Consider the following 23,222-nt stretch of genomic DNA (forward strand, 5'->3'; position numbering starts at 1 on the left):
CCATCGGGTCCCAGGCTCAACTGTACCAGAGAAATCCAAATGTGTTCACATCCACACTGAGACACAGCCCCACACTCAGACAACAAGTCTGTTTTAAACCAGCTTAACACCTGGCTAGCAGCAGAGCTCTGCAAGGCTCAACTGAAGATCCACAGCTGCACTTAGTTCGGAAAAGCAGCTTCAAACTAAGGTATGTTTCAAGAGCAAGCTCTTGTCAATTCTTATGATGTTCGGTCATAAGCAGTCAGAAGAGGAGGAGGAGGAGGGGAAAAAAAAAAGAAACTCCCTCCATTGAGTCAGCGCACACACAGCCAGCTCAACTACCCGCCCTGGCAGAGAGAAACCTGCAAATCTTGTTATGAATGAGTACCTACAGTACTATTTCCACTAAAAAATGCTACATAATGCTCAAGTTTTATGCAATATTTCAACACAATGCTATTTTCTCTGTGCTGTGCAATTAGACAAATAACCACCACTTCATGATGCATTAAAACAGGTCAGAAATGATCTAGTAACACAAAATTGCGTTGCAGCATTATGAACACTCACTGTTTCACCACTGTTTTTAATCTGAAATCTGCTCAGTTAAGAACAGTCAGGTTTTAGATAACAAAAATATTTTAACATTAAATATAAAGCACAGGTAGCATATATTAAAAGTAAGCACCTGACAGCAACATATTTACACTGAACCAGCATGGTTTTTTTCATGATAGACACCACAACTATCTTTCTCGCGGGTGTCTGGGAAGGTTTCACATTGTTTTAGGGATGTTAGCAACTGCGCATAGTTGTTTGGTATTTTGCACACTCTACGTGTTCATTACTTTCTACACTAGGCAAAAAAAGGAGTGAGAAGAGACAACATCCACCACTATTGGCAAGAAATGGGAGGTGAAGACCAGACTCAGAATACAAAGAGTGTCTGAAATTAAAATTACAAGTCCTGAAACATTCGGCATTAAATTTTACCTTCTTCCTCATTTCAAGACTAGGCTGGAATACAAAGAAGGAGTCAACCCTAAGCCTCCCCTTTATCAAGTTTTTCTCTTCACTCTCCATATCCAGGATGACATGTTCTACTAAAGTCTAGCATGGGGTTCAAAGAACAGAAAAGTACAAAGTCTCTTGCCTCACTTTAACCTACACTGAAAAGGACATCCTTATCACTAAAAATACTCAATGACAGAAATCATCAGTCAGGTCTCCATGAATTTAGACACTTTCACCCAAATCCCAGCACACCCCAGTACCCACTGCAGCTCAGGAGCCTGACGCCCAAACACTGCCAAGTGAGGTGTAACACCAGGCAATGTCAGCCTGCCTTTAGCACAGTCTCACTTGCTGAACTGGCAAAACCCACCTAAATCAGGAAAACAAAAGTTTTCTCCCAGTTTAGCAGTTGAACCTCCTCTGCTCTGGGATACATCAGGTGCACATCCCAGCCCAGCTGCCCCTGTCAGGACCAGCGCACCTCTAGCTCAGCTCACCCACAGTAAGTTGGGTGCAGTTTCACCTCCCACGGTTAAAACCCCAAGTTAGGCTTTGGGGTTTTGCAGAGGGAGCCCCACAGCCCCTCCAGGCTGAGACCTGAGCCAGCCCTAGGAGGTGATAACCACTGCAGTGAGGTTCTGCAGGACCCTGCTGGCACCCAAAAGCAGGGTGGTGAAATGTGTTCCTCATGCTCCATCACAGCTCCACAACAGGCACCCAGGAACTCCCTCTGCCAAGGAAATGCCTCGGGTTAGGATCTACCTCCTCCCAGCCACACATTGACTCCCTGGGCATCATACACAGAGGTGCCTGCAGATGCTGGGCTTCATGCCACCCTCAGGACCCCCTCCTGCCCAGCTCCTTCCTCTCTCCAGCCCCTCTGTGGCACCAAGCAGCCAAGTTACACTGGGCTCGGGAATGGCTGTGAAGCAGCGCCTCCGGTGCTCCTGCAACTTATCCCCCACTCCACCTCTCCACCCAAGCCCACAACTATCCACCCTCAGGCCTCGTTCCCTGACACCTCTAGAGGCCAGCCCAAGGCACACAGTAGGGTTATGCTGAAACTCCAGCTCTTCTGCAAAGGGCAGAACCACCTAAAGGCCAACACACATAGAAAGATGGGAGTAGGGTGTTCCTCAAACATCCATAAAGGCTGATACTCCCTCCCTACCTTCCAAGATGCTTGCCAGGTCCTTCACCTTCCAGCACCACATCCTCCCCAGCACCCCTCCTCAAGCCCACAGGCCCACATTTATTGTCCCTCATAAGTAAGGCAGACATGACAGAATTCTTCCGAGTACAGCAATGACCACACCATAAATATACACAGCATATGTACTCTTACTGCATGATGGACCAACAAAAAGCTTAAGAGCTTGCTCAGAATTTGGAAGCATATTGAAATGAAATGATTGCTTCAGAGCAACAGTCAGGAGAGCAGAAGAGGAGCCTCAGAGCAGAGTGGCTGTTATATCCCTTCACAGCACTATTCCAAGCATAGCTGCAACACTCACCAACACTCTCCCATGCTTCTGAAAAAGGAATAGCAGGATGAATTCTGACACTCTGCACTTCAGTGATAAAGCTATAAAGATAATTCAATTTAATCTGTTGCATATTTCATGTAAAAATATCCACTTAAGAAGGGCAAAGGTTACTCCTTTTTTAGGAGAACAAATCAATTTAGGATCAATGAGGTTTGCTTGTTTAAGCAACTGCAGTTAAACCAGTGCAACCTGTGTTCAGAAAAGCTGTATAATGGCAGACAAGAAGATCTGACATTTCAGGTAATCCTGCACTTTCATCTAGCTACCCACCAGATATTTGTAAAGTCTCTGCCACAGCCATTAGTTTCGTATCACAGTTGTTGTGGGAGCAAACACTCTGTAATCATTTTCCCACTGTTACCTTTCCCATTAGTTCCAAGTCTGTCAGGAATCATGGTTGCTTCCTCCAAGAGGAAGACCTTCTACTACAAAGCAGCACCCCCTAAATTTTGTTCCACTATCAGAATTCACAGGGAATGCAAACTTCCATTGCCTTTACCCAGGCAAAGAAGTGCAGCCCCAATCAAGCACAGTATCATGTTGCTTTTTCCACAGCAGTGACCATATCTCTCTCTTTTCTTACCACTAGAACATACCCCTACTCCACAGACCATACACTAAAACCCAGGAGAGAATCAATCCAGCTTAAAATCCACTTTGAGAGGAAAATGTTATCTTTACAGGTTTTCCCATTTTACAGATGTGGTTTATTGCACAAGACCAAAAAGTTCTACTGTGCGAGGGAGGAAATGAAGCAGGGCAAAACACGTATCAATACTATTCTAAAATGTTGTGGGGGCTTGGGGGTTTTTTCCCCCACTGGAGCTGTGAGGACACGTCTCAAAACCAGTGCACAGAAATACTTTGATTCGCACAGGAGAGAAACAACACAGCCACTTAATTTCCTATCACTTCTACCCATAGACTGAGGCTCTCCATCGCTAATGCACAGGCCTGGCACGCGCAAGAGCAGCACACTGCAAGATTTGAAACCCTGATCCACAGCAGCTAAGTCTCTCCTCACCTCTACCCATGAGCTGTCAAGCCAGGACACCTGATAGGGAAACAGGAAATGTCTCTAAACAGGAACTATCAAAGGTCACTGTACCAGTGTACATACACCAAGTACCCCCTACAGGTCAGAGAATACCTTCCCTGTCCTTCTGACCCCTCCCCAATTTCAAGTTAGCCATGGAGTAACTGGCATCAGAAGGAAATACAATGGTTCAACAGCACCAATGCAAAAGAGAGCATTGTTTCCCCTTCCACCATCTACTTGAGAAACCAAAGCAGGAGATCTACCTGAGCTTTAAAAAAAATTAAAATAATCCAAGAAAAAAGCTGTTAGCTTTAAAACTAATACCAATTCCTGTTTTCTACCACATACCTTTAGAGACAAAGAAGAAGAGTAAGGAAGCAGGGACAGCCAGGACATCTCCCTCAACCCACAGCAGCAGTTTAAACTGTCTTAAGGACCACGGGTGGAATGGACACCATATGCAAGGAGCGTGCAGAAAGGCAAAACATTGCATGCGAGCAGGAGCCCAGCACTGTGCAGCTCCAGCCTGACACATCACGAGTTTTCTTCTCCAAGTTAGAGAAGAAACATGCCAGAATAAACTCAGTGGGAGCAGAGGCCTCTCAAAGAGCCACCAATCACTCTGTCATCTGTTATTTTGCTTCTGTGCAAGGCAGCAGTGCCAGCTCTCACTTGAGTTCCTGCACTTGAGGGACCTGCTCCGTCTCACAAGGATGCTGCATGATCCAGCCACAGCTGTGAGCCATTCAGGAGCTTTACATTTCCTCTGACACCTGTACTGACCCCTGGGAGAAATGACACCTCCTGCAGATACCTCCTGCAGATGTCAAGACACATTTTGCTTCCAGATGCATCCCACCCAAGTCAAAGTGAGGCTTGGGCAGAATGCCTCCAGCATTTTTCCTTCTCCATAACCCTTTCAGTAATCTCTGATGTTTTTGCTGTTGCTGTTTGCACAAGGCATTTCAGAGCTATTGAAACCCTCTGGATTTCAAAGCAAAGCACACTAACGCACGACCGTGCGAGAGCACTGCAACACACACCATGAAGAGTGGGACCCTGCTCTAGTCAGCTGCTTCCATCCTTTAGAACCAGCAAAAGGTAACTCAGAAGAGTAGGTCCACAGTCAGGTGCTTGATACAAATACATACTTCTCTATCTTCTCTGGAAAGCAAACTTGAGCCTTAAACCAAAGTTGAAAAGCACTTGCCATAAAACTACAGGGAATTCTTCAAGTACTCATCTTTTGCAAAACAACAGGTAAGAATATACTTCCAGATCTGAACTATGTCTTTCATGAAGTTAATAAAGTTTATACAACAACTGAAATATCCAAGGCACAGGATGGCAAGATTCCCACCTAAAAAAGCTACTGCTTTACTAACAGCATTTACTGATCCCTCCCAACTGGTACTAACTCATTTTTAAATCACACATTTCAGATTTTAAAAGAAAGTATAAAAAAAAATCTCTTCCTTTTAATATGCAACCCTAAGCATTATCTATAAAACATGCATTGTATAATATCCAAAGGTGAATAGATGCTTTTATTGTTTGGAAGAGCTGGAGCTGCCATATAATAACTTAGCTGCTGAATGCTTCATAAAGCAATTTTGGATCAAGTCTAATGTACTTACTTCTGGCGAAGTGAGATTAAACAAGTGCTTCCATTCCCAACCCTGCATTTTCTTTATCAATGCAGAACTTAAATTTATTGCACAGTGTAAAACCCCCTGTTCACAGTACCCATGACAGCTGTCAAACAAAATAAGGCAAGGGAGGCACGGGCTCCCATAGCACAAAAAACTTCTCTTATGGGTTCACTGGTATTACTCAGGCTCGCAGTGTCATTGTAAATGCACAGCTTGTGATACAGTAGCACAACACCTATGTGACACAAGAGAATGCAAACAAAATTTAGAATCAGAAGGAAAGCTTTTTCCACCTTCCTTCCCCACTACTGGCACTGATGTCCCAAGCAGCAACTCAAAGACATTTGAAGAACTTGGCTGCTCATCTCCACTTCCTTCTGCATGTGACTTCTCCCTGAGTCAGCAGATAATGCTTGTGATCCCCTTTCACTCGTGTTTTCCAAGGACTGCCTAGTCATAGCAGCTGGTACCTCATAGAAATACCATCATTGTACACACTATAGCAGCATTAAATGAAACAGAACTGGAATCTTGAAAACATTTTTTAATTAAAAAGCTATAAATGAAGCAGCAGTTAGCTCTTCCTATACATGGCTACACCCGGCTGGAATTATAATCTATATGCAAATAAAGTTCTGAGGACATTTTTGTATCTGCCTAGGGAAACAAAAGTGACTATTCTGAGTTTCTATACAGAGCAGCAGCACTGGAAACATGGGGTGAAGGGCCATATTGCCTTTAAATGACTGTAGGTGCTGTCCTACAAAACCCCGCAGATCACACGCTACAACTGTGTGCAAAATATTGCTTTAAAAATTACTCAGTTAAAGATTAATCACCCAGCAATGATTACAAAGGTCACTTTGCAGTGATAAAAATTACTACCATTAGAAGAAATGGAAGAGAAAATGAGAAGAAGCACAGATAGCAATAATTGCCTTTTTTTCTAAAGTAATCAAGTTCAACCCATCCTAAGTTTGAACTTTGCATCTTTGTATTACTATTTTTAAACCTTTTAAGAACACATCTGATCCAAGACGCCCTTTCCAGTTTAAGAGCCAGCAGTAACACGAAAGCTGTGGCCTACATTCTGCCCACAGCCTGGGCCAGACCGAACAATAAAGCCAGAACAGATGTTGAGGCCTCGCCTTGTATTTTTTTTTCCTTGAATAATAGGAGTCCGCTCATTCTCTCCTGCAAGCAGGTGGCACCAATGTGCAGCCATAGATGAGGTCTGAATAACTATACAAGCAAACAGCCTTTCAATAGACACTTTCAGCGTGTAAAATTTTCTACACCCATACAATTCCAACCTGAGCTCTTCAGTGAGTTCTGCACATGTAAGCCCTGCCATCCATACACGAGCAGGAAACACATGACCCCATCAGGAACACAAATATACCCCTGCACATGCTTAGCACTGAGCAGCACACCTCTGCTAATCACAACGGGCTTTTGTCTAGACACGGCTGGGGTTTTGCACTGAAATCTGAAAGGGCTGGGGTTTGTTTAAAGAGGGAATTAAGTATAAAATTAAGAGGAGAGAAAAAATGCACATTTGATCAAGATTTTATCAGTGCTCTCTTGCAAGCCTTTTTAAAACACCATCCACTTTTTTTTTTTTTTTTTTTTTTTTTAAAGGAGGACAGCTGCTAACTATACCACAGCAATCCTGAATGCACAGCCAGAAAGCAGCAACCAGAACAAAGCCTGCAGCACACGTGTCACATTGAACCGAGGAGGCTCACCTGCCCTCCCAAGCACACTTCTGCCTGCTCCACATCCCAGGGAGCATCCCCCACCTCCCCACACTGCAGTTCAGCGCCAGAGCAGCTCCAAAGCTCCATCAGGGCTAGAATGGGACTGGACCCATTCCACCCCACCCATCAGTACCAACAAAAGCAAGCGCACACACAGGCCCCCATGCACCCTGTGGCTAGCACCCCACAACCCACAGCTGCCACACAGACCCATATCCTTGGGATATCCTTCCCATTAACCTTGGAAATCCCCACACGCTCACAACCCAACCAGAAAAAAAACCAAAAAAAAATGAAGCACCTCCACAGAGCCACACAGTGAACTGTTTTAAAGTTTGTTAAAAATAGGTAAATGTATGCACACAATCAGATCTAAAAACCAAGCTACAATAAGCAAACTACTGCTGGTTTCTGTTCTCCCCAAACACTGACCCAACAAGATGACATTTCTTTCCTTCCTTCCTTTTTGGCCTTCCACACTATTTCCCTTACAGTTTCATTCAGGTGACCAAAAAGTTACATAGGAATGCCTACAGGCACACAAGTTAAGATCCACATACAGAATTTAATATACAGAAAAGGATCAACAATAACACAGCAGTTTCCTCAAGTACTGGGTGGTCTTGTGCTGCTGACAAACATCTAGACACTGCTAAATCTATTTGAAGCCAAACAACCTACTGATGAGGAAGCAAAGATAAGGCAAACACATCCTCTCTTTCCATCACAGATCTTGATTCTGCTGCTTCCCCTGATCTTTGACAATCAGCAACTCCTACATGCACAGCTCCACATTCATACAGCCTCCCATTTCTTTACTAAGCCAGCCCCCAGCTCTTCCCACTCACTGAACGGGGTCCTCTGTTGTGTTCCCTTAAGAACAAGAGCAGCTGCTTGGGCCAGTCCTGCCCATTATTCACAGGCATCACTTAGGAATAACAAGACCAGGACCAGCAGAGAGACTTCCTGAGCCTGGTACTGTATCTGCATCACTGGATTTAATGGCCCTTCATGGGAGGAGGGAATAAAATGAAAAAAAAAAAAAAAATCCATCAAATAGACTAATCCTTTTTGAACCCATTTGTAATTTTGGCATCTACAACATCCTGTGGCAGAGTGCTTCAATTTAATTACATGTTTGTTGTCTGAAGGAGAACAAAGAAAGCCCATGCACACTCCCTTCTCTACTCTGAAGCTGCTACCCAGTCATTTCATTTGGTGGCCCCATTTCCTGCCTTATGAGAAGCAGAGAATAACTGCGCCCTGTTCACCTCCTCCATGTCTCTTGTTGTTTTACAGATCTTCTACTACATTATTCTCTCAGTCATTTACTTTCCAAGCTGGACAGTCCAGACTTTTCCTCTTCTCCCTCGTATGGAGACAGGAAACAAGAATAATTCCTGTACTTTAGTTATCTTACAGCTCAAAGCAGCACGGACACATGGGGGAGGGATGGGAATGGGGCACAACCAGAACTGTACACAGTGCTCAAAGAGAGGGTACAACACAGGATTTATAAAAACATCCCATAATGAGGTGCTGTTTTGTTCTCAGATGCTTTCATAACAGCTTTTAACAATACACTTGCCTTTCCATTACTGAGTTGATGAAAAAAACACTGTCTACTGAGATCTTTATCTGGAAAGGCAATATCAAATTGAAAGACCACTGCTGTACAAACAGTTAAGGGCAGTTTAGAGACCACCACTGTACACATACAGTTAAGGGTTGTTCCACCCTATCCTCCCCCTCAATTTTAGCTCGCACATAACAAGCGCCACCTGTCACAAGACTGAACACGTTGCCCATTCCCTCCATTCAGCAGATGCTCATACTCCCTCCCCCTGCTGCCCCCTCCTCCCATTCACATACTGTTTTCTGACAAAAGGACAATCCAGCTGTTAGTAGTAAAAATAAGGTGAGAAACAGAAATAACAAGTTATGTAATTTGAAATGGGGAATACACAAGTGTTGTTTTATTTGGAGAGTGACAAGTGCAGAGTGACTCCTCTCCAACCCCCAGACACAGGACACCCTTGGATTCCCCCGGGGAAAGTGACACAAGGAACAAGAAGCCAACAGAAGGGTTTCTCAGACCTTGCATGTCCCCCTCTTCCCTCTCCTGTTAAACAGCAATGCTGCCCAGACCACCCATTCAAGTAGTCCCTATTCCCCAGCTCAAGCCACCCCTTTCCATTCCCTGGCAAGCCAAATAAGCAGCATTTTACTCATCTTCCCCACACATTAAGGACCAGCTGGCCTGTTTCTACTGCCCAATGTAAGAAACTAAGAAAGTCGGTCTCAAGTGTTCTCTAAGCAGGAATTACCTTTTGGTATTTTTAGCAATACCTCTTCCCTTCCCACCCATCAAAAGTTGATGACAGCCTTCTTTTGAGATAGCTTAAACTGATTAGTGTAAGTAACAAGTGCCTAGAAAGCACCAGTGACATAAAATGTAGATTCTTGGTGAACAGAGTGACTGGTTTATTTTTTCCCACTTCGAAAAACCTTGCCAGGAAGACAGTCAGGAACAGATCTGACTAACCAAAACCCAGTCTCCAAAGAGTCTGGGATGTGGGCACCTCTCATCCTTCACCCCACATCTCAGGAGATCAGAATAAATTTTAAAAAACTAATGACCAGCTATGTCCAATGGCTTACAAAATAAGCCTGCTAGGAAAACTTGTTACTGCTTGGCAACACAGTACTGTGAAGGACAAGCAGACAGGACACACTCAGATGCGCATCCAGACAAGAGCCCGCCCAAAAGGACAACTGAGAGAGAAATTCCATGTTGCCCTGCTCTTGCAGTACCAAATAATTTTACACAGTCAACTGAATCAATCAAGCACAGTCAGCTCTCAAAGACAGTAAAGGCTTGTCACATTATTATTTTTTAAAACCTGGGTCAAACAACACCAACACTTCTCAAGACCACAAGCAGAAAAGCCCATCAGACAACAGTGGCAAACACATCTTCCAAACTCAGCTGAGTGCTTTGAATAGGCTGGACATCTAAGGAAGGCACCACCATGGCACCTCCGTGACAGAGGTTCTGCTCTCCAAGAGCAGCAGAATCAGGCCCTGCCAGAATGCCCAGGAGAGATCTCACCTCTGTGCTGAAGTCACCTAAATTAACTCATTTCCACTCAATGCTGACTTTATAGAGGTGGCCCGGCTGGCAGAGCTGTGGAGATCAGCCTTGGAAAAGGGGACACAGCCTCCTCTCCCAACACAGCCACCTCTCGAAACAGATACCCGTCCTCAGGCCGACGTGAGCGTACAAGAAGCTTATATATCAAATCCCACCCAGCACTGAGTCATGCACGATGTGGTGTGCAACTGCAATCAACAGGCTGCGAGCATGCCCAGTTTAACCCACACAAATCCGACTTCTAAACGTCTGTGACAGTTGCATATCCTCCTCTCACCCCCATCCATGACACTCTTCCAGGTCCTTATCCTCACAGCACCCCTACCAGCAGATGAGAGCTTTTATCAACACACACACACACACACGCACAAAGCACGGACTGCCAGGCTCGCAAAGGCTGAGTGAAGTTTTCCCTGACCCCACGTAAGAGCCCTAACTCTGGATCATCCTCCCTCACCTCCCCACTCTCAGGGAATGCTGAAATCAAATAGGGACCCACAAATAACACATTTGTGATACTTCAAATCAGATATTGAAAACTCAGTCTGCTTCCAGCTCTCCTTGGAGATGACTGGTGCATTCATTAGCCCACAAGCTCCCCAAGGTACAGACAGTCCCTCTCCTTCTGTCTGCATGGGGCCCACCTCCACAGGGTGCTGTAAGGATAATATTCATACCCAAAAACACAAAGTCAGATTTAACATGCCCTTGAAATGCAGGCGGATCCTGGATCACAATTTTCCAACAGATTTCACAAGTTAGTTTGTTTTTTCCCCATTTCTGCCAAACTCAGAGGCGCAGTGAGGACTATATTTAAAATGTAGCTAACAATCATGGCATTCCGGTTTTAACACTCAACTTTTACTAAAAGACTATCCAAAATGACTCTTCTGGTTTCTCTCCCTTCTCCCACCTTGAAAGAATCTCAGAACTAGTTTGTCCTGCACCTCCATTAATAATCAGAGCAAGAACACCGTATGATAACAGGAGAGGCTAAGCAATTCATCACTGCTGCACACCAAGCACGGCCTTGCGCTCACTCTGCAGATTCCCACTTCACGCTGCACCTAACTGACCCTAAAAGGTGCCAAGTAACTGTAACCCAAGGCCAGGAGACACAGGCTCTCAGCATTAAATAGCAGTGAGAACACTTGCAGCCCAGAGGAACAAAACAGGGGCAGAGCTCTGCAAAGACGTTGGATTTTCCTGAGCTGCCTCTGCTTTAGGATTACAAATGCTCCTTCTGCAGTGCCAGCATTTGCATACCACAGCATATTTACAAAGAAATCAATCGGGACAAGCCCGGAGGTGAACACGAGAAGAGGCCCACAGCACTCGGGGCAGCCTGCAGAAAAGCTCATGGCTTTCTCCTCAGACGCTTCAGGGAAAAGCAAACGCGCTCTATCCCCTTTCCCCACCCTGTTTAACAAAGAGGACAGAAGTTTGCAGGCACAGGGCCCTACAGGCTCTCAAACGCAACCACCACGTGGTGAGCATCAGGAGCAGAGCTCACACAAAGAGCCGAGAAGCAGCAGGAGACAGGGGAGAGGGCTGGGAAAGCCTCGGCAGCCAGGAGACGGGGGAAGGGGAGAGCCAGCCTTTTTCCCCAGCCATCGCCCGGAGGAAGCAAGTACAAAGAGGACAGCGAGGCTAAGCAGATAAGGAGAAGCCCGCCGAATGCCAGGCCGGCAGTGCAGATAAACTGAGGAGCCAGGACGCTGCTGGAAGGAGCAGAGTGCGGTTTGGTGGAGAGCTGAGGGAGGAACCGGGCTTGGCACTGCCCCGGGAGGGGAAGGAGGCAGAGGAAGGGTTTGCACAGCACCTACCTGCGCCAGAGCACGTCCCTGGTACGGCGCACGCTGCGGCACGGCCCTCCACACGCAGCTACAAAATTAACTGAATTTTACTGTGTTCGGGGCCATTAGTCTGTCCAGCCGAGGAGTGAGATCCTATTCAGCACATAAATGCCTCTTTATTACGGCTGAAAATTCTTGTTTTCTCCAATTTGGGGGTCGGGGAATATCTTTTAGGCATAATTTATGTTCAGGGCAAGATATCCCCTCTCTCCTTTTCTTCCAGAAACCATCATCATCGTGAAAGAAACCAGATCGTCCCTACATGTGTTTAGAGCCTAGAGGTCTTGTTTTCCCTTTCCACAAATTAGAGAATGGAAAAAACAACAACAAAAAAGTAGCGGCCATCCCCTAGCAGCTGTTTGATAGGAATACAGATGTGCCTCCCTGCACATCAGTTATGCTGGCCCACACTGCTCTCAACGAATTCGAAGCGTGGCTGCCCAGTTCATTTGCTTCACCCACTGACTGCTGGATAACTCCACAAAGCAACCTGTGACTCTCCACACGGCACCATATTGAGCTCCAGACACCTAGAGAGGTATTAAGTAATTGTCCCTGCCCTCCTACCTCCAGTGCTACCACCCCGGCCACTCTGGAACAGACTCCATATTAACACCTTCTGAGCATTAGTGACCCAAAGCAGTTCCTTGTTCTGCCACCAGTTTGCTTCAAATTCCAACCTCAGCTCCCCTCAGCTTTGTACAGAAGTGCTTAATGAGGTTTGTACACATGAATGTAGAAGCTTTAAAAAAAAAAAAAAAAAAAAAGCGCAGCAACACAAACAAGGCAGCAAGGGAAACAAAACACGCAGGGACATAAAGAGGACAGAGAGCCTCAGGGGAGGGACAGTATTTAGAGTTACTAGAGACTGAGAAGCTAAACCATGCTAGGTGCTGGGCCTTCAAGGGGGTGGGGGGAAAGTCTGTGCCGAGCATCTTTGAGAACACAACAGCCGTAGAGGTGCACACGCAGGCTGGAGCACAGAAAAGCTGAGACATACTGGCACCAGAGAAGAAAGCAGACTGTCAAAACTACAAGACAAGACAGGCCAGCAAATACATATCATTTACCTGTAGCGAGGGGTTCTGCCAAGCGTTTTGAGACACTTGTACCTTCCTCAGCAGAAAAACTGTGTCCTTTTTACTTCTGTCCTGGCCTGCATTTTCCTTGTAACTTTCCCAGCACTACTTATTGCTTTTACTGAAAGATGACCATTTCCCCTGACATTTGGATTTTCACAGGCTACTATTTCAATAAAATACTTTAAAGAACAGACTACAAGACAGGTACCATGAAACAGGTTGTAGCAACCTCCTATTTTAAGTGCGACTGAGCTCTGATGTGTGACTGGGAGCTGCAGGTACTGCTGCAACCCTGTGCATTTGGAAGTCTTCAGTCTTCTGCTCTGTGCCACCACCCAATTACAAATTGCTACAACTCCAGTTATATCCATGCTGAAAGGCAAGAACAAGTGTCAAAATAATTCAGGGTACATTGGTTCCACATACTTTTCTACTCTTCTTTCTACCTCAGAAAATCCTTCAGTCTCACCTCCCCCAGCAAGAGCTTTGCACACATTAAACCAGTACACGGCCAGGGACCCTGCTGAGACCCTCAGCCCTCTTAAGACGTGCTCTGATTGGTCTGACTTTCTAACAGAGCTATTTGCAGTCAGATATTCATGATGCTGGCAGTGATTCTTGGTATAATTACACCTAGCCTGAACTTACAACAGCAAGGAGAAAGAGCCCACAGCCTGTAAAAGATACCAAGCTTCACTTGAAAATACTCTAGCATAAACCAGCTTCACCAAGCAACTAAAGCTCTTTTCCTGTGCCAGATTTCTGCAGCATGCATTTACTGAGCAGAGCAACAAGAACATCTTACTCTGCTTGTTCCCAAGATCACACCCAAGTGATGCCTGCAGAAGGCACTGGCTGGCTGCACTGGGCCCAAATGCAACACTCCAAACATGCACTTGTTAACACTTCCTACACCTCCACTCCTGCGTGAGGGCATCCAGCTGCAACACTCATGACATGACATGCTCACCCTCCCACACCTCCACAGACAGCTCTCCACTACCCTGCAACAGCTGTGGGAGCTTCCCGCTGGAGAAGACACAACAGGTGCTGCCGTGCAAGACACAGAAGCAGCAGGGAAATGGGATTCCCTGAAGCCCAAGACATATACCGTCTCCATCATCCAGCAGAAACATGGTCTAAGTTTTCTCAGCAACTGAACTCTAAATCTTTGCACCCAGATATTTTTCCTGGTATATCCAGCATACGACTCAAAACACTAGTGTTTCCGCTCCAGCAAGGCCTGAACACCAGCAATGCTTGCAAGATCAGTGGCACAAGGCAGGGAGACAGAAAGACCCCTGACAAGTCCCAAGAAATTCAGGATATTGTTTTTCTCCAGGTCATGATTATCACAGGTACCAGCACAAGTATCCAGGTTGGTAAGGCATGCTTGATCAACTCACGTGGCCTCCAGAAAAACAGTCCCAACAACAACAGTCTGAGACCTGTAACCACCTTCAGCACAGTATCCCAGACTGCCAAACTGCTGACAGCTCGGCCTTGCTTGTTTCCCTGCCCCCACAGAGAAAGACAGAAGAAAGCTGCTTACAACACTCCATAAAAAAACACTTTCACACAGTGGTGTTCCAGGTCCACTGCCAGCTGTTCCAGACTCGCAGAACAGGACAATCCCATTGCATCTGATGCTGTCCTGAACCAGAGGCATCAACTTACATGCAGGAGAGTTTAGATGTCTGTTACTGCTGAATTTGGTCTAAATCTGCAAAGTTACCTCTAAAAGCTTCTGTTTCTCCTTATTCCCCCCCACCTCACTCCCCCGCCCCTGGACACAACAGTTTGACTACATGTATGAACAGGTTCATCAAAAGACATGATCAGTCCAAGAACAGTTCAACAAGTCCCAGAACCCTGGCATGTCCCCTGACAACCTCAGCAGCTCCTTATGCAACTACCCAGTCAGTATGTAGAAGAGTCACATGAGACTAGCACAGATCCTGGGAGAGCAGGTTTTAAGTTATTCCTGCACAAGAAAAAGGAGTGATAATTAAGCAATGTCTAGCAAGATTCCTGGACTCTATCTGTTTGAGAGTCCTTCCTCCCTTGACTAGAGTAATACACCAAGCAAACTACATTCCCTTTTACAGTTCATTTAAATATCAGTGCTATCTCCACTAGAGAACTCTGCACCAATTTCTAGGAAAGATGACACCAGAGCACCAGTTTCCACATCCTGGCTTACTGCCCTTGGACAGTTCTTCCTGTGCAGAGTCAGTAAGGCTGAAAACTTGTTTCTGTCTGACACTGATTCATGATGCAGCGTCCCCTCCCTTGCAGCCTAACCAAGAGCAGAGCCCTGCTGAAGTCCCACTGTCTACAAGAACAGAGGAACTACACTTTTTTTCACGAAGCCCCACTTTGCTGGGTTGATGCTATTGAAAAGTTAAAGCTTTCACAGCAAGTTTCTGTGGTTTCACACTGCTTCACAGTCCCTAAAACTGAATGTAATGTGGCAGCAGGCTCAGGGAGTGCCCTACAGCTCACTCTGTGTAAGGCAAGGGCACCATGCCTTTGCTCTGCTGCTCACCCTCCTGCAAGGAAGCATTTCCCCTGCAGGAGCAGGGGAGAGACAAAAGGCACAGGAAACACACCAGGCATGGCATGTAGAAACAAAATGTAAGCCTTTGTCTCTTACAGCCATCTCTCGACAGAATACTGCTGACTGCACACATACTGGGTGGTCACTTGGGAGTTGTTGCTCCCTCATCAAGTTTACGATCAGTCACGTCCAACCTTGCCCTGTGATGCTGGAACCTTCCTGAACAGAGGACTCAGTTCAATTGTATCAGCCAAGGACATGCTACCAATACCACTAGGAAAGTAGATTTTTGTGCTTTCAGAAGCAATTCCTCTGCTGTTCCTACAGAACCATCAATTTTGGCCACTAAAAACCTTGCCACAAGGGGAAGAAATACCTTTTTTATTAAAATAGAAGCAGCAATTATCCTCCCTGGTTCTGCCATTTAGCTATCCTAACAATCTTCCAGGCTTCTTGCCTCTCTGGCATAAAACTCTTGAAACTATCACACATTCCTGCTGCTGTTAAAAAACATTGTGAGATTCCTTTGTTCCTCCCATTTCTTTCGTTTGGGTGATTTCGGTATTATTCTTAGCACTGCCACTAAAAGTAGCACTTGTGAACTGAAAGGGGAACTTCCCTAGCCACCTAAATTCTGGTAGAACAATGTACACACACAGAGGATAGAAGGACTGGTTTGTACACGTGCTGTCTCCTTACATCATAATGTAAAGACAATCAGTCTTGCTCCTCTCATGCATCATCCAGAGGTCTGATATTTCTGGAAGCTTGGAAATATGAAGAGTGAAAACTACTTTTTTGCTCTTTCCACCTTTCCCAGAAGTTTTCAAAGAAATCAGCTGTAGGAACCTGGAACTTCACTGTCTCATTTAGGAATGAGAAACATGTCATGCTTATTTGAGTTAGCTCATAAATTTCCACCAGGTATGCTTTCAAATAAAGCTCTTTACACAGGGTACATTTGTCACTGTTCAAAGGTGAGACTAGAACATCACAGCACACTGCAGTAATAAATGTATCTGTTGCCAGTTGGTGAATCTCTAAAATGAGACAAAGGAGGGACGAAAAGTGTCAGAAATAGGAAGTATCAATATTGTTAACTCAAACAGAAGGTTAAGTATCCTGGGGGCTCTGAAACGGTACATAAATAAAGACCTAGTGTCATAATGCAAACATAAAGAAACAAGTACAACGTTCCAGTCTGCATGGAAGCATCCTTCATTGTGACATGAAAACATCAAGGACAAAAAGTAAATCTGATCCCAGGTTATCACTAATTAAATTCATACATACCAGTTTTCTTTTTTTAAATGAAACATACATTCAAATTCATTAGCGACAGAAAACACTCTGAATAACTTAATTGCAGTAGTCATTTCCATTTAAAGCTTTTCATTTTTAATCTTAAATATATCTCAAGAGTAATTCTTCTGAATTTTCTACTGTGGACATGGTAAGAGGAAAGCGGACTCTGAGAGCTTATAAATTACTCTTTTTCCCTGTCAAGTCCTCACATCAAGTACATAACATCAATGACTTTTCCACTGAGATTAAGAGTTGTTTCATGTACTGAATCTTGCCTAGAGAACTATCCAGCCTTCATGAAACACAATGCCATCATCCATGAATCAGTCCCAGGTGTCATTTACTTCCAGCTAGGAGGATATGTGTTAGTCTGACCTTCTGGCTTAGAGCATGGAGTTCGCAAGACACCCATAAAACCATTTTATTCATTTATTAAAACAAACAATGAACCTGAGGGTATTATTTTCTTCTTACAGACCTAAAAGATCTGATCCTTGGAATGGGACTCCCTGCATTTTGTTACTGATTCATGAAGAGCTACCCCTGCTAAGTTGCTTTGTGGCCAGAAGCCCCATGTTTTCTCCTCTGAAGAAGCACTACCACAAAAGCTTAGATTGCCCGCTAGAATGCTTATGCAGCGCAGTTCTGAAGAAAAAGCTGTATAAAAATGGATTTATTTCTGACTACATAGAAAATGACTGAGCATGGAACTAGGATGATATTGGAAAACCATGTTTTGTTCTCTGGAGCAGAAGTAAGTCATTTTACCACAGTGCCTCAAATTGCTCCTGCCTTCAACATGGGTGATACTCAGCACTTTGCAGACATACATGCTGAGGGCTAGAAAGCCTAAGGGCCATGATTAGGACAGCATTCTACACTCCAGGGGCAAAAAGAACTGCTGCACTTCCACGAGCCAGGCAAAGACTGATCTTGGGGGAATTTCTCACGATGCAGCTCAAAGTGAGAAGACCACTGAAAGTCAATTCCAGTTACCTCCTGGTGGCCACAGCACCCATCACACCCAAAGAATGAATCACCCACTGTTAACAGCTCACCAACACGGGCAGATCACTGCGCCTGCTGAAGAACAACTTCCACAGTAGACTCAACTACAAAAATGTCTTTTCTGAGGTGAAGGGAACTGTGCTTTGCAGTCACACCGCAATTACATCTAATTTCTCCAGTACAGACACCACAAGCAGTTGCATATCTGGTTCCAGTGCTAATGGGAGAAGACACCAGCACCATGCTAGTTAACCGGGCAAGTCTCTTGGTAGCTCTGTCCCTTCTCCTTCAGACAAAGGCCTTTCCAGGGACCCAGGTATCATAAAATGGTTCTTGGCCAGAGGGGGCAAAGCAAAACCAAAAACCATTCACTGCAGCCGAACAAAAGAAAGGCGCCCTTGGGCTCACAGCCTTCAGAATGGAGTCTAGTAGGAAATGAGAAGCCTTGAGTACCTAGGGAAGTCTGCAGCTTCCCAAACATCAGGGTTTCACAAAACTCCCTTCTAAACAGAAGGTCCCATAGGAAAGGAAAAGGAAAGAAGGCAAAAGCCAGCTATTCAAAAGTGACTGGATTTCCCCTGTAAGGGTTATAAAGCCTTAACTACAACAGATTAAATTCATAGCCTAGTTCAGCTCACAAAGGAAAAGCTTCTAGTATAGACAAAGAGTTAGACCTGTGTGCAGATCTGTAGCCAGAGATGGGCTACACAGCTCAAGCTTTACTTAAACTACTAAAAGAATACAGCAGGACAACAATATCCATATACCTGAGCTACCAACAGGAGTTCATGAAGTTCTTTCTTACACCCAAGGAATCTCACTGCAGAGTACAGCTAACTCACCTGTAGCTGCTAAGCCATGCTAGGACAGTTACGACATAACTCAAATCTCTGTACAGATACAGGAGATGAGAGCAAGTTAAATGGGGCAGTTACTGGGTGTAAAAGGAGTCACATCACATTATGCCCATTCTTGCACTTCAGGGAGGTTGCTCTGTGGTTACACCAGTATGATTTTATCAATTAATCAGCAAAACTTCACCAGGAAGACAAAATCCTCTGTGTCCTTCGGGCGTGCTCCTCAGAGGCTGCTGAACTAAACCTTCCTTCCCTACAGTCAGGTTGAAACACACAGCAACCTTCAGGCTGAGCCCAAGGATGCTCTGACATTCTGCAGTATCTTTACATATGGTATCTTTGGAGGGAATATTGCCAAAATACAACAGAAGGACAAGGCAGGACCAATCCCACTCTCCCTCAAATCCCATATTTCTCCACAATGAAACTTGATAAATTATTACTTGCCAAGGGAAAGTCTAGCCCTAGCTCCGGGATGACTGATGCCAATAAAAATTAATTTTAACTCTATCTGGTAAAGTGTTGGGTGGAAAAAAAAAAAAAATCAGACTAAACAACCCAGTTATTTACAGCATTGCAGACTTCCTGTTTTGATGCAAGTCAGCAAGAGCTTCTGGAAAACCCAGGAACAAAGAGCAGTAGTTAAGGGTGATAAGTTAGTTACAGAGAAGCTAATGATCTCTCTCTGTTAAGACTTCAGAACACAGGAAACTGCATCTATGCGTCTCCTTTTCTAGCACTATTTCAAAAACTAATGCACAGGAAAAAGAAGTAATAAAGAACTAGAAAGAGGAGCCAGGTACCAGTCATAACAAAGGAGACTATCTCTGCCTTTGGAGTTTCAAATACAATTCTCCTGTTTCCCCAGTCCGTCTTTTTGCATATGTGCCACATCAGCTTATTCCAACCAGGCACTGCCACTCTGTGCTTCCAGGTGCTGAACACCTTTGGAGGCAAGTGGGCAGAAGTGATTCTGAAGAGTCCAGAACAGTCTTACCTCCACACCAGGTGAACTGCCTGAAAAAAAAATCACTGGACACAGCTATTGAAGCAAAACACTAATCAAATGAAGACATAACATTTAGGTTCTTTTTGTTCTTATCATAAAAGCTCTTAAACTATTTAAAAAAACATTTTAATATATTGTTAAGCTTTAATCAAGTCTCTTGCCAACTTAGAATTGAGGGGAATCACATGTGATAGGATATGACAATACCATGGATTAAAACTAGCTACATGAAAGTGATAGGATGAGAAAAAAACCCCCCACAGTTCTTTCACATCATAAATTGGAAAAGAGGATAAATGGCAATACAAGGCCCAGCCTACAGTCCTCCAACCCACAGGGACATGTTCTACTGACCTAGCTGGGCTCTAGGTCACAGCATTTACACTCTGAAGTTCATGGATTCACTCCACAGCAGTTAAGCACAAAAGCATCCCCGGAGCTTTCCTAGTGTGTACCCCGCTACACTGGCAGAGCTGTGCTTTGTACATTTATACAGAATCACCTCCCAGCAAGTTCTGCTGTAGAAGGGTGTGGTTTGCTGGTCACATAGCACCTACATGGGGGATTTCTGACTGCCAGCAGATGACCCATACCTCTACCTCAAATATAAACCATCCCACCATCACAATCCTGCACACAGTCAGTAACTCCAAAAATTTTTAAAGCTGTCATTGATAAAGCCATGAGGAAAGACTTTTGCATGGTGACAGAATCACTCACAGTGTACTGAAGAATGACGCGCCTCAAGGACTGCTCTCAAACTACCACTCTCTGCTCCCCTGCAAGCATCTCTACAGCAGAACATGTTGCTGCACACCTCTCTCTACCAAGGCCTTGGACCAACTACTGAGAAAGATCGTTCACCTAAAAGCATAAAATTTCACAGAGCTAGAAGACACAAGCAGCAAGCAGCCAGACTTCCAGCAACCTGCACCCAGAGGCTCCATCCAGGATCCTTTGCCCCTACTGTGCCAAGCAGGGACCAAGCCAGCACAACACACTTCAGACTTGCTGCTTAGCCCACCAGTGTTTACACTCTGACAATTCAAAAGCAAGTTTCCAGGAATAAGTAGCAGAGATTTTTGTCACTAGATGGATGGATAACTTCTGTTAGCACTTAACACACTCTGCAAAAGTCTGATGATAACCAAGGAACAGCTACAGACCAATCTGTCTGATCCACAAAATGCCCTGCATAGCTGGTAATGCACCTCACAGAAATAGATTTGCCAGAACCCTTGGGTGCATATTAGCAAGCAGGTTGATGAGACGGTGTTTGTTTCTTTCTTCTCCTCTGCAAGCTGTTCCCACAAGGTACTGATGAGGACAATGCCTGTTTGGCTGCAAGATCTTGGAGAAGCTGTTCTAGCTACTCTGACCTCTTGCCCTCTTCTTGGCTCACCTGCACGCCCATCTGTCAGAACACGCGTCAAACTACAGCCTGGTGTAACTGGTCACAGCCTTGCAGCAGCTCCTGCTTGTCCATGTCACGACAGCATCTCCTCATGGTAAAGTAGGTCACCAGGAGGCCTTGAACCCTAAGAGGGGCCTCCTTAAATTATGCTTCTTCGTCAGAGTAACAAGAGCTTATTCCCCTCAGGATGCCCTAAGGCTCCATTATAACTGAACCCAGGAAGATAATTTCACTATCCAATAGACCGTGGTTTTCACAGACCACAGCAGACACATTTAGGACCTGCTTTTAATCTCTCCCTTCCAAGAGCCAACTGAACACGAGTTCTGATAAAGTTTCCAAATAACAGCATGTTGTACAGACACACCTTGCACAGAGTGGGCTGGAACGAACCTGAGATCCACTACCAAGGACTTTTGATGAACGTGGCAGGCACTCAGCACCCTTTGGCTACCTTGCACGTGGCCAAGTGACAAATGCTGTGGTGCCTCTGTAGACCAGCTGTCCTCTCATCACTTCGCAGGGGATAGTTCTGTAGTTGTACACTCAATGAAGATTTTGAATTCATTTCCTGTTTTACACCATCATGGGGAAAATCAGCAGAGCTCAGAGGCACAAGACAATGAATGGTGTGACTGATGCAGAGGGTGTTTACTTAGGCAAGCAGCTAGAGACAAATCTGGAAGAACTGAACATGCTTCTATTAGCATCACTTGACATTCCCTTCTCCAGCTTTTGCAGTAGATGAGGCCTTTGAGTGTTGGAAATTCTGGGCTTCAGGCACTTGCTTGAATCCAGCCTGCCAGAACACTTACCTGAAGTTTCCCTGCCTTCTCTGGTACCTTGTATTCCCCTCACAGATTTTCAAAAACCCTCTTCTGTGACTACTTTACAAACGAAAAGCATGGAACACAAATTGTCAAGAAACACCCTCCAAAACCTTTGTGTAAGAGGTAAAAGGGTTTCACCTGAATCAGTGAAACCCCCTGGCTCCAGGGCTGTAGCTGCTCTACAGTGCCAGGCTTCACCCAGAGAAGTGACATTCAGAAGGACAGACAACACCAAAGTAGTGAGACCAGAGAAGTCCCACAACTTCAGTGGCCCCTGGGAGCAGTTTTTCTTTCATGAGCAACAAGAGAGGCAGCACAATGAACTGCAAAGTTAAGGTAACCCAGAGAAATGTGCCCATACATGAGCAGCACTGCACAGTGCACGTAAATCTGGTCCCTCATCACTCCATTACAGGAAGAGGGAAGGAGTTAAAACTTTGAGAAGCATCAAGGCTGCTCATCAGGCACAGAACAGGTCTGGCACAACAGAGTCTAAAACCCAACATACATTTACTTCTTATGTATTTCTCTTCCTTCCAAGCAGCCTGAAGGGGAAATGTGTAAATCTAGCCTCTGCCTTCCCTGTTAGAGACATTTCTCCCTCTCACCCAGTGCACAAATGCAGGCTCCTCCCCGAGGTAGCCAGGCAAGCCAAGCACTGGCTGCACCTGTTTGCTTTGCAATAAAGCCAGACGAAGCACACTGTCTCCACAAGGAATTCACAGTGGAATAGTTAATGCATCTTAGTTAGCCTGCAGCCAGAAACACTTCTGACTTTTGAAAGACAGATTACAAAGGAACATTTTCTCCTATTCTACCTCCAGAAAATGAATTAGTCTGTTGTGGTCAGACCAGACTTCAGACGCATCAGTTCTGTTCATACGACAGACCACAAACACTGACATCTTCTCTTCCCATGTTATCACCAAATCAGATGAGGAATTCCAGCCCTGCCTCATAAAGCACACACTCTTCTCAGGCTGCTGTGCTTTTCTCTGATGTTTCTACATTCGCACCCATTTGTCCCCTCCACTCTCATCCCCATACTGAACAACACAGGTAGCTTTAACATAAAATGGAGAAAGCTGAAAGATTCATCTTTCTGCCCAAGGTCACACTGGAAGTCAAGTAATGAGTTTCCTATGGTGAAACA

The 23,222-nt window shown here is 45.0% G+C and overlaps 1 protein-coding gene across 1 annotated transcript in view; it reads right to left on the minus strand.

Moving 5' to 3' along the window:
• The window catches only part of RCOR1 (REST corepressor 1), an 82,436-nt gene that overhangs the window by 41,930 nt on the left and 17,284 nt on the right, over positions 1-23,222 (minus strand). The window lies entirely within an intron of this gene.

The sequence above is a fragment of the Hirundo rustica genome, chromosome 6 (genome assembly GCF_015227805.2).
Source record: "Hirundo rustica isolate bHirRus1 chromosome 6, bHirRus1.pri.v3, whole genome shotgun sequence".
NCBI lineage: Eukaryota > Metazoa > Chordata > Aves > Passeriformes > Hirundinidae > Hirundo > Hirundo rustica.